The sequence below is a fragment of the Chrysemys picta genome, chromosome 9, assembly GCF_011386835.1.
Source record: "Chrysemys picta bellii isolate R12L10 chromosome 9, ASM1138683v2, whole genome shotgun sequence".
In the NCBI taxonomy this organism is placed as follows: domain Eukaryota; kingdom Metazoa; phylum Chordata; order Testudines; family Emydidae; genus Chrysemys; species Chrysemys picta.
This window is the reverse complement of record NC_088799.1, coordinates 22,714,061-22,728,049: the sequence shown is the minus strand read 5'-3', so window position 1 is coordinate 22,728,049 and position 13,989 is coordinate 22,714,061. Positions and strand designations below refer to the sequence as shown.

At 39.2% G+C, this 13,989-nt stretch overlaps 1 long non-coding RNA gene across 1 annotated transcript in view; it reads left to right on the top strand.

Annotated features, from left to right (window-relative positions):
* The first annotated feature begins 1,604 nt into the window (after window positions 1-1,604).
* LOC135973566 (uncharacterized) overlaps window positions 1,605-13,989 on the top strand; it is a 63,168-nt gene continuing 50,783 nt past the window's right edge. Inside the window, exon 1 of the long non-coding RNA XR_010590472.1 lies at window positions 1,605-2,208. This is a non-coding gene — a long non-coding RNA (uncharacterized LOC135973566). The remainder of the gene's footprint in view (window positions 2,209-13,989) is intronic.

Sequence of the window (13,989 nt, the reverse complement as noted above, 5' to 3'; positions counted from 1 at the left end):
AAGCAGAAAAAAAGATAATTTAACTTACCAATGTTCTTTAATTGAAGAAGACTACAAACTGTGTGCTCTCTGGAAGAGGTGCTGTGCCTTTCTTGGTGTTTAGGAAACACCTGGCACACACTGGGTGCTGCCTACCACAATCAAAAGAATAACCCATTCTGTAGACATACAGGTCTCTCAACCTACTAATGAAGAATGATTATGAAAGAGTAAAACACTATTCTGCCATTGTAGGTTAGATTCTGGCCAGGTCTTACATGAGCACACACCAATGGTAGTGGATACATCCCCACTGCTTTGCATGTCTCTCATTGGAGCTTGCCAGAATTGCACCCCCTTGGCATAGGCTTGCTATGCTAGGGTGGAGGCAGGTACTCCGTATCTACTTCTCATGTACCACAGAGCACCAGGAAGGGATTCAGTTTCTGAGGCAGAATGCTTCCCAGTATTTCCTCTGCAGTGGTGCAGCTCTGCACCCCTCTCCACATCACAGGTCTATGCTTGTATAATCTAGGCCTATGTGACCATCTGTCTTACAGTTAATTTTACAGTATTAATATACAGTATTCTCTACCTCTGTATACAGTATTTGTAGTATACTGGTACTTGTTACTGGTGTGCATTATTATGGGTCTGATTGTGACTGACCCCTCTCCTGTCCGCCCCCCGGTACATATCACAGTTTAAGACAATTGCAGCTCTATTTCCCCTCCATGCTTCCTTGAGGGCATCCACTCTAGGCTCCCAGCTCCTCAGCCATCATCTTTCTTGGGCAGATACCTGTTTCTCTCTCCCTCCCAAATGGGGGTTTCCAGGCTGCAGTTCTCTGTCCCCACTGTGATATTCCCAGTAAGCTAGACCACCTAAAAGGCCAGCATCTGCAGTTTTCTCATCAGCGCTTATGAACAGTGTAATTGCCCACAGTTAAGTTCCCACATAAGCAAACAATTTTTATTCTTAAAGTGAAAGCATTACAGAGAAAAAACAACAAAAGAACCTAAGCATGCTAAAAAGCTTACCTTAGATCACCCCAACTCCATCCTTGGGCTCTGATAGGTGTTAATCCTTCAAAACACACAACTGGGTTGTCCCTGTGGTTAAAAGCACCTAAAGGTCTCAGATTCAGAACCAGAATAACTATGAATAATTCAGTCTTTCCTTTGGTGGCTTCATGTAACAGGTGAACAGCAGACCATGGCTCACTCTTTAGGGTGAAACCTCCAAAAGCTGGGTTTTTGTATAACTAGATGTGGAGAATTTGCATTCATCTCCCCCTAGATATTCCCCAGGAAAGCTACTTCACACTTTTTGTTTACAAGTCTATTCTTGTCTGGCACATTGTTCGATATAGTCCTTTCAATCCTCAAGTCTCATATCTGTCATATCACCTCCCTCCAGGGATTACTGACAATCCGGGCCCACAATAATAAACAAACTATTTCTTTAATACAATGGGGCCTATGATGGGGTGTTCAACCCACACCAGCTATGAAAGGGTTAATCTAGACTGTGGGGACTAATCAACCCAAAGGACCACAGCTGAAAGCAATCATGTGGCTAAGCAATCCCCTAACTCAGGGAGGGAGCCCAGCTGGGGAGGAATAAACTGAGCTGAGCTGGATATATGACAGGAAGTTGGAAGCAGAAGGGGCTACTGGGAAAGCCTTCAGTTACTCCCTGCAGGAAGGGTGGAGTGTTTAGAGGTTCAGAGGCAAGTAGCATACAATTACTCCCTGGAAGGAGGAAGTTGGGAAACCTAGGAAGGGGGTAGTGCCAGATGGTAAGGAAAGGGGTTGAGGAAAGGCAGTAAAGTCCAGAAGGGAACAGACTGGAGCTGCTGACTAGAGGATCCCTGAGCCAGAACCCAGAGTGGAGGGTGGGCCTGGGTTCCCTTGCTAGCCACTGAAGGTGTGGCCCTGGAGGGCAGCAAATGGGAGGACTGCCTAAGACTGGGGAAGTGGTACTGAAGCATTGAATGGGAAATCTATCTATGACAGCTGAAGAAATCCTTTGATACCCTAGAAGGGAGAAATGTGTATAGTGACTTGGCCAGAGGGCCCAGTCACAAAGGGATGCCAGCATCTTGTAGAGTGAGAGGGGCTGCAGACAGAGAGAGAGATGTGGAGAGATAGCATGCAACTGCAGGAAGGGGGTGTTGACTTGCAAAGCCAATCCCCAGAACAGTCAGGAGGAGGCATCATCCCAGTGGTAAGTAAAGAACCCGTCAGAGGCCCCAAAGATGCTTAAATTTAATTCAGTAGGGTCTCCTAAGAATATTGCAGGCAATTGCTATATCTGCCACAGTACATATGGGAGGCGAGGTGAGGCTGGGAGGGATGAATGAAGGTAGCATTGAAGGCTATGCCTACACTACAAGCTAGGGGTGTATACACATACTCGTGCTAGCTCAATGAGAGTTAGTGCGAATATAAATAGTAGTGTAGCACTGGCAGCAGCTGAGTACAAACCCGCTTGAACCCCATGGGTATGAACTCAGTGCAGCTAAGCCATTCTGTCACCGCTGCTGCTGCCCATCAATTCTGCTGACTAGAGGGCAACATAATTTACACAGTTTTTCTATTGTCTACTCTCTAAAATCTTTACTGTCGGGAGCACTTTCCTTACTGAGCTCATCTGGGTAGGTTCATAGCTGAGGGATACTTAATTAACTCTTTTCTCTTACAAGTCAATGCTTCCAGCTCTCTGATGATCTTATTTAATGGGAGCTCCAGTTTCTCAGTACCAGTGCGCAAAAATGAACTCCCAATTCCAGGTGCACCAGAACTATGCATAGATGGTTACTATCACTCTGCTTGGTGATATGATGCCCTTGCATATGTGACCCGAAGTTGCAATGTACCTTTTTTCTACCATGATCATCTATATGTCTTTTTCAGCACTACTTCTTTCCAGGTGTTTCTCTCTCTCTCATTGTGCATTTGCATTTCATTTTCTCTTTCCAAACAGAATCCTGCTTTCTGCCCATGTTTATAATTCTAAATCCCACTTCAATTTCTTTCTGCACTGGTATTTGCAGCACTTCTCAATTTTAGAATCTGAATTTCCTTACTATATTTACTGTCTCCTCAATCAGTAAAGGAAGATATACTGAGGCTGATTCTGACCCTTGCTCTGCCCTCTCTATGCCACTCCCTAAGGGCCATAAAAAGGCTTCAAGGGACCATTGAGAGACTTTCCCAAATGTGGGATTTTTGTAAAGGGTCCTCTGCTCCCCATTCTTGCCATACAGGGTAGGACTAGGATGGGATTTGTGGCAGAGCTAAGACTGAATGGACTGAGGGAGTGTGCCAATAGTATTCAGCACTATGGTTATTTGGAGCTGCAGTGCAACACATAAGACCAAAAAGACTCAAACCCTGAAGGTTTGAGTGCTGAAACTGTTCTGCCCACATATTTCTTAACGTTCAACTTTTCATGGTAAATCAGTTGATTTTGGAGCTGCAGTGCAACACATATGCAGCTGTGGAGAGACTGAGGTTACTCTGATTTATGACAGGGTCTGGTTTGGCCCTTGCAGCAGCCTAGAGCTTTCACAGCACAAAGAAACCTCTCCTGTGCCCCTTATGCCTGGGGCTGTGCCTTCTGTGCTGTGCCTCTTTGGAGCTGCAGTGCAGAAAGTGCCACAAGAGCCAGTGGGTTATAACTTATAATCTATTTTGTATTGTCCATTCCTGAAGGCCTTACACATGCAAAACCCACTGACCTCAGTAGGAGCTATGTATATGGAATGGCTGCATGATTGTGCAAGACATTGTCTAGTATTTACCTGCAATACTCTGGACGGAGTATATAAAGCACCAGGTTGATCTCTGAACTATATGCTCATTTAAATTAGATCTGGATTGACGGGTAAACTGCAGTAGTATAGACATTACAATCTGCATTCTGCCATTCGAAAGGATATCTTGGTGTACTAAGCTAATAAATGTCATGAGCTATTATGCTGAATGATGGGATCTTCCAATGAAGAACTGTGCATGGGTTTTTGAATAATGATTAAGGTACTCTATTCCTAGTGCAAACAATAACTCGCCTTCTGCATATTTCTCTTTACTGTTTAATGTTATGAATTTCATTTTGAGGATATCTTAAAAAGGCTATGAGCTAGAAAATGCTAGTACCTTTTTTTTTAAGCATATTTTATTACTCTCTTTTACTCTTCACTTTCAATTGGGGTGTGTGTGTGTGGGGGGGGGGTACACTTTTGTTGACTCATGCAAGTGACTTGAAAAATGATCTTCTCTGAATGAAGACTTAGCAATGCAATGCTTTGTGGGGGAGGGGAAATTGAATGCTCTTTTTTCAATTGGGAGAAAAATATAAGTAGAGAAGTCAGAGCAGACACTTTTTGGATTATGTAGGCTTTAAGATCCCTTAGAGGCATGAGCTCCAGTCATGATATGATGTACCTAATGTCTAAATTTAATTGAAGGGTGAATAAAATGGAATACTAACTTTTGCTGAATCCTTAGTTTTGAGGCATTGTTACTGAGTTGATAGTAAGCATGTAGTACAGCTTTTTAAAAAAAAATGATAGAAGACCTTTAGATTCATGGGACAAGAGCTGATAAGAACAATTAGATGGTTAAGAAGCCTAGTGTAGGGTGCAATAGTTAACAGTTAAATCAAGGAGGCAGGGGAAAAGAACTTGACACAAATGCTTGATTTAAAATAGTTGGGGAAAGCTATGAACTGTGATCTGATGCTTTCAGTAAAAAAGTAATTATTAAGAAAACAAATTCTACCTGTTTGTTCTTAAAGCCGTACCAATGTTTAATCACCTCAAAAATGTGAGGTTGTATGTTCTACCACATGGTGAGGTCAAATATCCTCAGCAAAAAGACCCTCTGATTACACCTGAAGGTTTGAGTGCTGAAACTGTTCTGTCCACATATTTCTTAACATTCAACTTTTCATGGTAAATCAGTTGATTTTGCGACAATGTCAAGCTGACTTACATAGATAGCACTTTAGAAAATTCTTGGATACGTTATGTACATCATAACCTTTCATCTGACTTGAAGTTCAGAAAAAGCCAGCTTCTTAAGGATTAAGGAAGGGGGTAAAGTTAGAAGGAAATCTTTACCGTCTATTTGGTAACAGAACTTTAAGAAGGGCCTCCCAGTAGACCATCTAGCATATCACTGAACAGTTACACTTTAGTGTAGTGAGGAATGTTTTGCCTAAAAGGAATAATATACCACTACTAACACTAATAAAAGTGTTACCTGCCTCTTGACTGGTGACCCTACATGTCATTATGGTTTCTTTCAACATGGATATAGATTCCAAAAATGTGACTCATGTTTTAGATCCCAAATTGCCCAGTTTAACTCATGGAAAAAGATCCTATTAATGTCTCTAGGAAATAACATAACATTTTTTAAGTGCTGTCTAAAATAAGTTACAATTCTCTAATGTAATAACTTTTGTCTGAATGTGTAAATATTGTAGGGTAAAGAACTAAATAGTACCAAGTAGCTTAAATGTGTTTTCTAAAATGCATTGGGGCCTGTAATAACTGATACCAGAGGGACATTATCCCATACTCTCTTCCATTCCTAACACAATCCCTCCCAATGACCACATTTTTTTTGTGATACTGACAAGAAATTGGCCAACTAAAAATGGAGAGTCTGAGGGGTCATGGTTATAGCCTATGTAGCTAATAATGTTTAAAAGTATATAGGGCCAATCACTAAAATGATTACTTTACTTGTAAGTAGTGCCCTTCTCTCCTCTACCTGTTGGCTGGTTGGATTCTAAGCTTGGATCATGTCATCCTTCGTGTTTGAATAGATCTTGGAGAGACTCTTCGAAACAAATATATTAAGAAGGTGGTGATGGATGTCCTGTAGGGTATGTTACACCAAACCATACATTGCACTGGAAATGATCATAGACTCATAGACTTTAAGGTCAGAAGGGACCATTATGATCATCTGGTCTGACCCCCTGCATGCTGCAGGCCACAAAACCATCCCTACCCTTTCCTTGACTCTGCTGATGAAGTCCCCAAGTCCTGTGTCTTAGTGACTTCAATTGGCAGAGAACCCTCCTGCTAGAGATCCCATGCTGCGGAGGAAGGCAAAAAACCTCCAGGGCCTCAGCCAATCTACCCTGGAGGAAAATTCCTTCCCGACCCCAAATATGGCGATCAGTAAGACCCCGAGCATGTAGGCGAGAGTCTCCAGCCTGACCCTTGTTGGCCATTATACTGTTTACCTACCAATGCTTGGTATTCCTCAGCTAATATGTTTTACCATTATACCATTCCCTCCATAAACTAGTCTAACTTAATCTTAAAACCAGACAGGTCCCTCGCCCCCACCGTTTCCCTCGGAAGGCCGTTCCAATATTTCACCCCTCTGACGGTCAGAAACCTTCGTCTAATTTCAAGCCTAAACTTCCCCACGGCCAGTTTATATCCATTCGTTCTCGTGTCCACATTAGTACTAAGCTGGAATAAATCCTCTCCCTCCCTTGTATTTATCCCTCTGATATATTTAAAGAGAGCAATCATATCCCCCCTCAACCTTCGTTTTGTCAGACTAAACAACCCGAGCTCCTCCAGTCTCCTTTCATACGACAGGTTTTCCATTCCTCTGATCATCCTAGTGGCCCTTCTCTGCACCCGTTCCAATTTAAGTTCATCTTTTTTAAACATGGGAGACCAGAACTGCACACAGTACTCCAAATGAGGTCTCACCAGCGCCTTATACAACGGAAGCAGCACTTCCTTATCCCTACTAGATATACCTCGTGAGTTTATTCATAATTCACTGAAAGGAGAATCTTATTAATCAAATCAATTTGGTTTAAACCTCCACATGTAGACAAGCCCTTAGTTTCTCTGTTCTTCACTCCTACTCTTTCACTCAGATATTTCTTAATTTGAGCTCATTTTCTGGGTCATCAGTTTAGTTTCTGAATGTCTTACAATCTTTAAGATGCTCATTTAGAACAGATGGTTGTTAATTATAACCATCCCAGCGTCATGGCATTTTTAGAACAATGACCTGTAGCCATTTACTATGATCTGTATTACTTCTTATTGAGTCTGATTTCACTTGGTAAAACAAATCTTTACCTCACTGGTATCAGCTGTTAAAACGAAACAATGTTCAAAGTGGGTTCTAATGCTTAATATTTTTTTTTGGTGTCAGAAATATCCTGAGTCTCAATCAAACTGAGACTCAACATACTTGACCGTCACACATAACTGTTCCTAAGGTATACTACTGTCACTGAGGTGTGTGTCTAATTGAAAAGCCTTGCCCACTTTAATCGTGTCTGTCATGCTCCCATTATTCAGCGCAGTTCTTAACTATTGTAGTTCTGTAATTGTGATAAATGAAGGGGGGAGGGTAGCTCCCTTTTATGGACAGCCAGCCAGCCAGTTAGCTACAAAAATCCCTGTTAGTGACTGTTCTCTACTTGCTTTACCTGTAAAGGGTTAAAAAAAAACCATAGGTAAAAGGAAGGGAGTGGGCACCTGACCAAAAGAGCCAACAGGAAGGCTAGAACTTTTTAAAATGGGGGGGGGAGGGGAAGGGGGAGACTTCCTTTTGTCTATCTGTTCTCCAGAGAGGAGAGACAGAGCAGCAATGCTATAAGAAGCTTTAAACCAGATATGAAAGATCATCAAATCATACCTTGAAACTACATATCTGAGGATTCAGATAAGTAAGTAGATCAGGGACTGTCTAGGAAGACGGGATTAGGTTTATCTCTTATTTCTTTATGGCTGTGCTAACCCCAGGTGCTTTTGTTTTGCTTGTAACCTTTAAGCTGAACCTCAAGAGAGCTATCTTGATGCTTAAATTTTGTAATTAGTTTTTTTTAAGATCTAGCTGTGACAGGTTGGATCAGAGAAACCCCCTGGGAGCTGCCACCCAATGTGCCAAGACTACCTCTGCTCCTGCTTTTCCTGCCAGCTCGGGACCCCAGCACCTTGTCTTGCTGAGCCAGACACACCCGTCTGCTCCAACAAAGAACCAGGGTCTGAATTACTTGCCCCAAAGCTGCAGGCTTCGCTGAAAGCAGCTCACAGAAGTGTTCCTGTCTTTAACACTCAGATGCCCAACTCCCAATGGGGTCTAAACCCAAATAAATCCGTTTTACCTTGTATAAAGCTTATGCAGGGTAAACTCATAAATTGTTCGCCCTCTATACCACTGATAGAGAGAGATGCACGGCTGTTTGCTCCCCTAGGTATTAATACATACTCTGGGTCAATTAATAAGTAAAAAGTGATTTTATTAAATAAGAAAGTAGGATTTAAGTGGTTCCAAGTAGTAACAGACAGAACAAAGTAAGTCACCAAGCAAAATAAAATAAAATGCGCAAATCTGTCTAATCAAACTGAATACAGATAAGATCCTCACAAGTTCCAGAATGTTCCTTTTACAGACTAATCTCCTTTTAGCCTGTGTCCAGGAATCACTCCTTGCACACTGTCCTTTGGTCCAGTTTCTTTCAAGTGTCCTGGTGGGTGGAGAGGCTCTCTTTAGCCAGCTGAAGACAAAATGGAGGGGTCTCCTAGGGGGCTAAATAAACTTTCTCTTGTGGGTGAAGATCCCCTCCTCACTCCTATGCAAAGTCCAGCTCCAAAATGGAGTTTAGGAGTCACCTGGGCAAGTCACATGTCCATGCATGACTCACAGTTTTTACAGGTAGCATCCATTGTTTACATGCTACCTTGAACGTCCTCAAGTAGACTTCTTATGTGGATTGGAGCATTCCAAGATCCGTTGTCCTTTAAGTGTTTCTTGATTAGGTACTTAATTTCAACATTCCTTTCTCCAGCAACTGACCAAATGCTCTACTAAGGTTATTTAGAAATCGAGCCAGTACACAGCCAACATTCATAACTTTGAATACAAAAATGATACATGCATACAAATAGGATTAATACATTCAGTAGTTCATAACCTTTACATACCGTAGATATGTTACATGGCATATGTAGCATAAAACACATTTAATTGACCTCAACAGGGCCAGGATATTTGTTGATTTCAGTAGAGCCAAGATTACATGCCTGGGGTCTAAATCTGTTTCCTCTGCAATCTTTGTGTGGTGATTTATGCAATCTGAGGTTTTATGACTTGGGGACCCATGATTTGGCGGGTAGGTTACTACAGGGTCCTTAGTTTACAACATAAGGGCCTCAGATAACTTTACTCCTTCATTTCCTAGTAGGTATTTGAATCTGCATGCTTGGGAAACTTCCATGGTAGTTGATCATATTCCAGAAATTGATCTATATTAACTGGCAGGATACCAGGAGTTGGTGTGCTCTGTTTTTTTGCAAAAAGCTAATCAATAAATAACCTGGCAGAATCCAGATTGAATGAGATTTATGCTGATGTTAATCTTACTTGTGGTTTAGAAGTTGTGTAAATTTGATTATAGTTGCATCTATTAGTGCCACATACTGTACTTAAGTTTTGTTTGTTTATAAAACCCTATTTAATATACAATAACCAAACTGTCATTTGTCAGCCAGAGACTTATATGTGATGAATTGTAGTTTGAACGATATTACTTTCCAGACCCTTACAGGTTTGTCTATGAATCTTTCTTTCTATATAATGAGTTGTAGTGACTTGCAAATATGAAGTTCACCTTGACATTGATAAAATATTAGTAGAAATTCAGTGCTTGCTTTGCAGTGGATAATGTTCATTTTAATAGGCTGCATTTTAAATGTTGTAATACAGTAGCCATCCCAATTTTCTGCTGATGCTGCTTAACCCATTATTTAATTATCCTTGTACGTATTGTAATCTACTTTTCCTTTGTTTTGAAGCAATTCACCACACACTTATCCAGACCAACCCAATTAGTGGTTTCTGCAGAAGAAAACAGGACTTCCTCCTCCCCTCCTGCTTAAAATACTGAGTCTTCCACTTAACTTGTAAGCTATATAAATATTTAATATAGCCACAAACTGTGTCTCATGGTGGGACATCTACATTTATCTGTATCCTGTGACCTACCAGTACATGAGTGAAATCAAATAATCATGAGTAAGCGACTCTAGTGTATAATTTTAGGCATCTTACATTCCTCCATTTGAGTGACTTAGTCCCATTTTGTGGTCCACATTTGAGCCTCTAATGGCATGTAAGATGTGTCTGGACACAGTCTATCATGTGTAGTCACAAGAGAATTAAAATGTTTACAAGAAATTATTTGCAAACATGCATTAGTCCAATCAAATAGAGAAATAGAAAAACTGTTCAACGAAATGAAAACTTATAAATGTCTGGACCCTAAAGTGAGCAAGAATGTCCAATAAGTCTTCGTATAAAGAGAGAGCAGATTTCACTGTAAGTAGTAGGGTCAATTACAAAACCAGAATACTACAAAGAACATCACCTCAAGTCTGACCATGCCAATATCTGTTACTTAAACCAGGGTCTTGCCTATTTATTTTATTACGGTAGCAACTAGAACCTCATTTGAGATCAGGGTTAGGTACAGTACCAACAAATTATACAAGATAACCTCTACCCTGAGGACATTATATTTTTAAGTAGACAAAGATGGGAGGGGAAACAGTTGAAATGACTTGCCCAATGTGTGTCTCAGTACAGCTAGGAAAAGAACCCAAGTCTCCTAGGTCCTAGCCACATGTCCTACACACTAGACCAATCTGTCTTCAGTTTCCTTTTTAATCTGACATTCTTTTAGTTCAGTCTTTTTTAAAGTAACATTAAGTCAATGTCAAAACATTGTATTTAACAATAAAACTTGGAACTACTGCCTTTATTTTGATTGCTTTTGGCATGTATTTCTGGGTTTTTTCGATCACTATTGAATTGCAAGTTTTCCTGTTCAGGATTTTGGCCACTTAATGGAGTAAAGAAAACCGACCTGGTGATAAGGAGACTACAACTAAAAATTGTTTTAACATTGGCATCATGACTATGCAAGTCATGATATGAATTTCTATCTTATGGAAAGCGAGATTAACTACTTACCTTATTAAGAATTCTGCAATATTCTACCAGTTATTGAAACATAACAGCTTATTATAGTGATACAGCAGTGTTTTGGACCATTACTGTAAAACTCTAAGATACTTTTTTTTTTTTTAAATAAAAATTGAGGTTGAATTCTGGGCTAGAAAGGGGTAACTTTAATTGCTGAATGCCAAGTAACTTTATTTTAAAAATTACTAAATATTTTTAGAGAAACAAGAAAGGGTAGGTCAGCTCTTAATACTTGTTTCTCTTACTGCCAAATCAGGGAAAACCAATTCAATGGAATTATTGATAACAGGCTGTTCATGAGACTGTTTCGTACCAGAGGACACCATGATCAAATCCAAGCAAAATAATTACATTTATTAACCATGGGTATTTTATTAAAGAAAACATAAAGCAAAACAACACAAATGATAGAATTCAAATGATAAATTGGTTACTTACGTTACAATCTCTATGGAGAGCTTTTAGCACCTTTCAGAATGGACCACCTTTGTGGCTTTTTGTTAAATTGATAAATTTTCCAAAATTATTGGGAATCCAGTATTGCTATTTTATGAGATACTTAAAACTGCTTATGGTTGGGCCAAAGAATGTTTTACAGATGGGGAGGGGGGGGATCCTGTTGGTGGTTAATAAATAATTAGGCAGTTTATAATTGGAGAAAGTAAGCAATCTTAACTGAATCCTATGAAATTTAAGAAAATATTTAAATCCATTACTTAGAAGCCATTTAAGTAAGGTAGGTGTCTTTAAAATATGCCAGTTATGAATGTTAAGAATCTTAAATCCACTATTTCCATGTTTACCAATGTCTTCTCTCTAGGAATACATGGCCTCACCCTCTGGTGAATAACAGGAGAAACAGCTTGTAATGTTAAGTTATAACAGCATTTTCATATCCTGGTAAAATCATTACAAGAATTTAAATCTAACCCCTTAGCAGTGTCTTAATTAACTTTTTCTCACCACTCAATGTTGAAGTTTTGGGGAGATTTTCTTTGGGATGATTTCTTGAGTCTTGTGTGTGTGGTTTTTTTAATCTGTGGCAACTTGCTTGTAGAGATGGACAGGATAAGTTGATGTCCACGAGCTGTTTTAAGTGTGCGTGTGTGCATTCACACTCTAGGTTTTTTTAATACACTTTTAATTATTTCCATGAAGTTATAGAAAAATACACATCTTTCAGGCTTGTTTAGATTCAAATCTGGTTGCGGTTGTCCTTTCGTTGGTTTATGACCTTCATGGGTTTTCCTTAGGAGCCTCTTCATCTTATGAATATGTAGTTAATGCATATATGCATTAGGGTTGTAATTCTTCTTGCAGTATATTTCCTTTGGCTTTGTGGTGGAAGATTCTTAGAATAACTTTAAGTTTGGAGATTTAACTTGGTTTTACTCAGAGAATTTTCTGAGATCCCTTTAATTCTGTCAGGGTTTAATAGGAGTTGAAATTCTGTTTCAGATGAGTCCAAACCCTCTTGTTCTCTCAATAAGTCAGCTTTCAAAATAGTCTCTCTTTTTTAAAAATTAAAGTCGTAATCTTTAAGCTTAATGGTCCCCGATTGTTGGAGAGTTTCTTCTTGTCTTCCAGTTTGCTGAGAGGCTGCTAATGCTGTGCCAGATAAGTAACTTCCCAGTTTAATATAAATAGCTGCTTATATTAGTAACCAGATATAGCCTCAAATGACCTTTTGTACTTAAAACACCTTACTAGTTATATAACCATATCAGGCAGTTATGTGAAGGCTTTGTATTTAGATACAAATTATTTGCAAATATACATTTTATATATACATCTAAAGCATTTAAGAAATAACAAAGGTTTTCACCATTAAGTGGAAAAATGAGATAGAAGTAACCAATATTTCTTGTAAACTTTCCTACCATAAATGTTTTCTAAGTTTAATGAGTGTAGACTTTAGTGTGTTTGCAAAATAAATCAGTTTCAATAAAGATATTTGTTGAATTCTTTGTGTGGCTTTAAATTAAGGTTTTTTTATGGGGGGGAGGGGGAAAGGGGGGTGGTGGTGGGAGGAGGATTGGTATAGGCCCACTTTACTTCTAGATTTGTTACTTTGATTACACTGCTTTTTTCATGTTTTTTTGTTTTTTGACCCATGCTCCTTTAGAGTTACAATAGTTTGTGATAGTGATTAAACTTCTATCTATTAAAGCCATGTTTACCTTTCCTGATATTTGTTTTATCCTTAGGTGATAAGGTAGAAACCTCTTGGAATTCCTTTGACTAGCTTGGACATTTTGCAACATAATTAAATGTAATATGTAGTGTTATATTTCCAAGCATCCTGGCTATAACATACCTGTAACTACTTCTTAACTTTATTAAGCTGTTAACTTGTTTTTCATCTTTACTGAATATTATAACTGTTTTGTTAATCATTTTTGCATCAATATTGAAGTTTCTCTCTCCCAGAATGAATTAAAAGTTCACTTGATGTGGACCCAGTGGGAGAGATGTACGTTACTGGAATGCAGTGATAGAATCATAGAACAGCTTTTGTCTCAAGAAGCTCTATAGTAAAAGAAGGTGGAGAATGTTAAAGCTCCATTGCTTTGATGTATAACACCAGGTACTGTTGCTCTGACATACTGTATTTTACCATGGTAACAAATCCTGCTTTAAAATATTTCATCTGAACAATATAGAATTAGACTGTATGTCACTGACAACATTCTGATTTATAATACAAAGCACTATTCCCCTCCTTTATGTGTAATTTAGTGAAGTTCATTTCAGAAGGGGACAATGTAATTAATATTAATTACACTAGACAGGAAAGACAGATGGGGACTGGCAATAAGCCTGCCATTAGTCGTGGGTGTATTATAATATTTTCTGCATTTGGACTATGGATTAACTTTTCATCTTCTACATTATGAATCCTACTTAGCATAAAGTAAAAATTACTCTAGATCTGATGTTGTCATACAAGGCATAAGAAGACTGA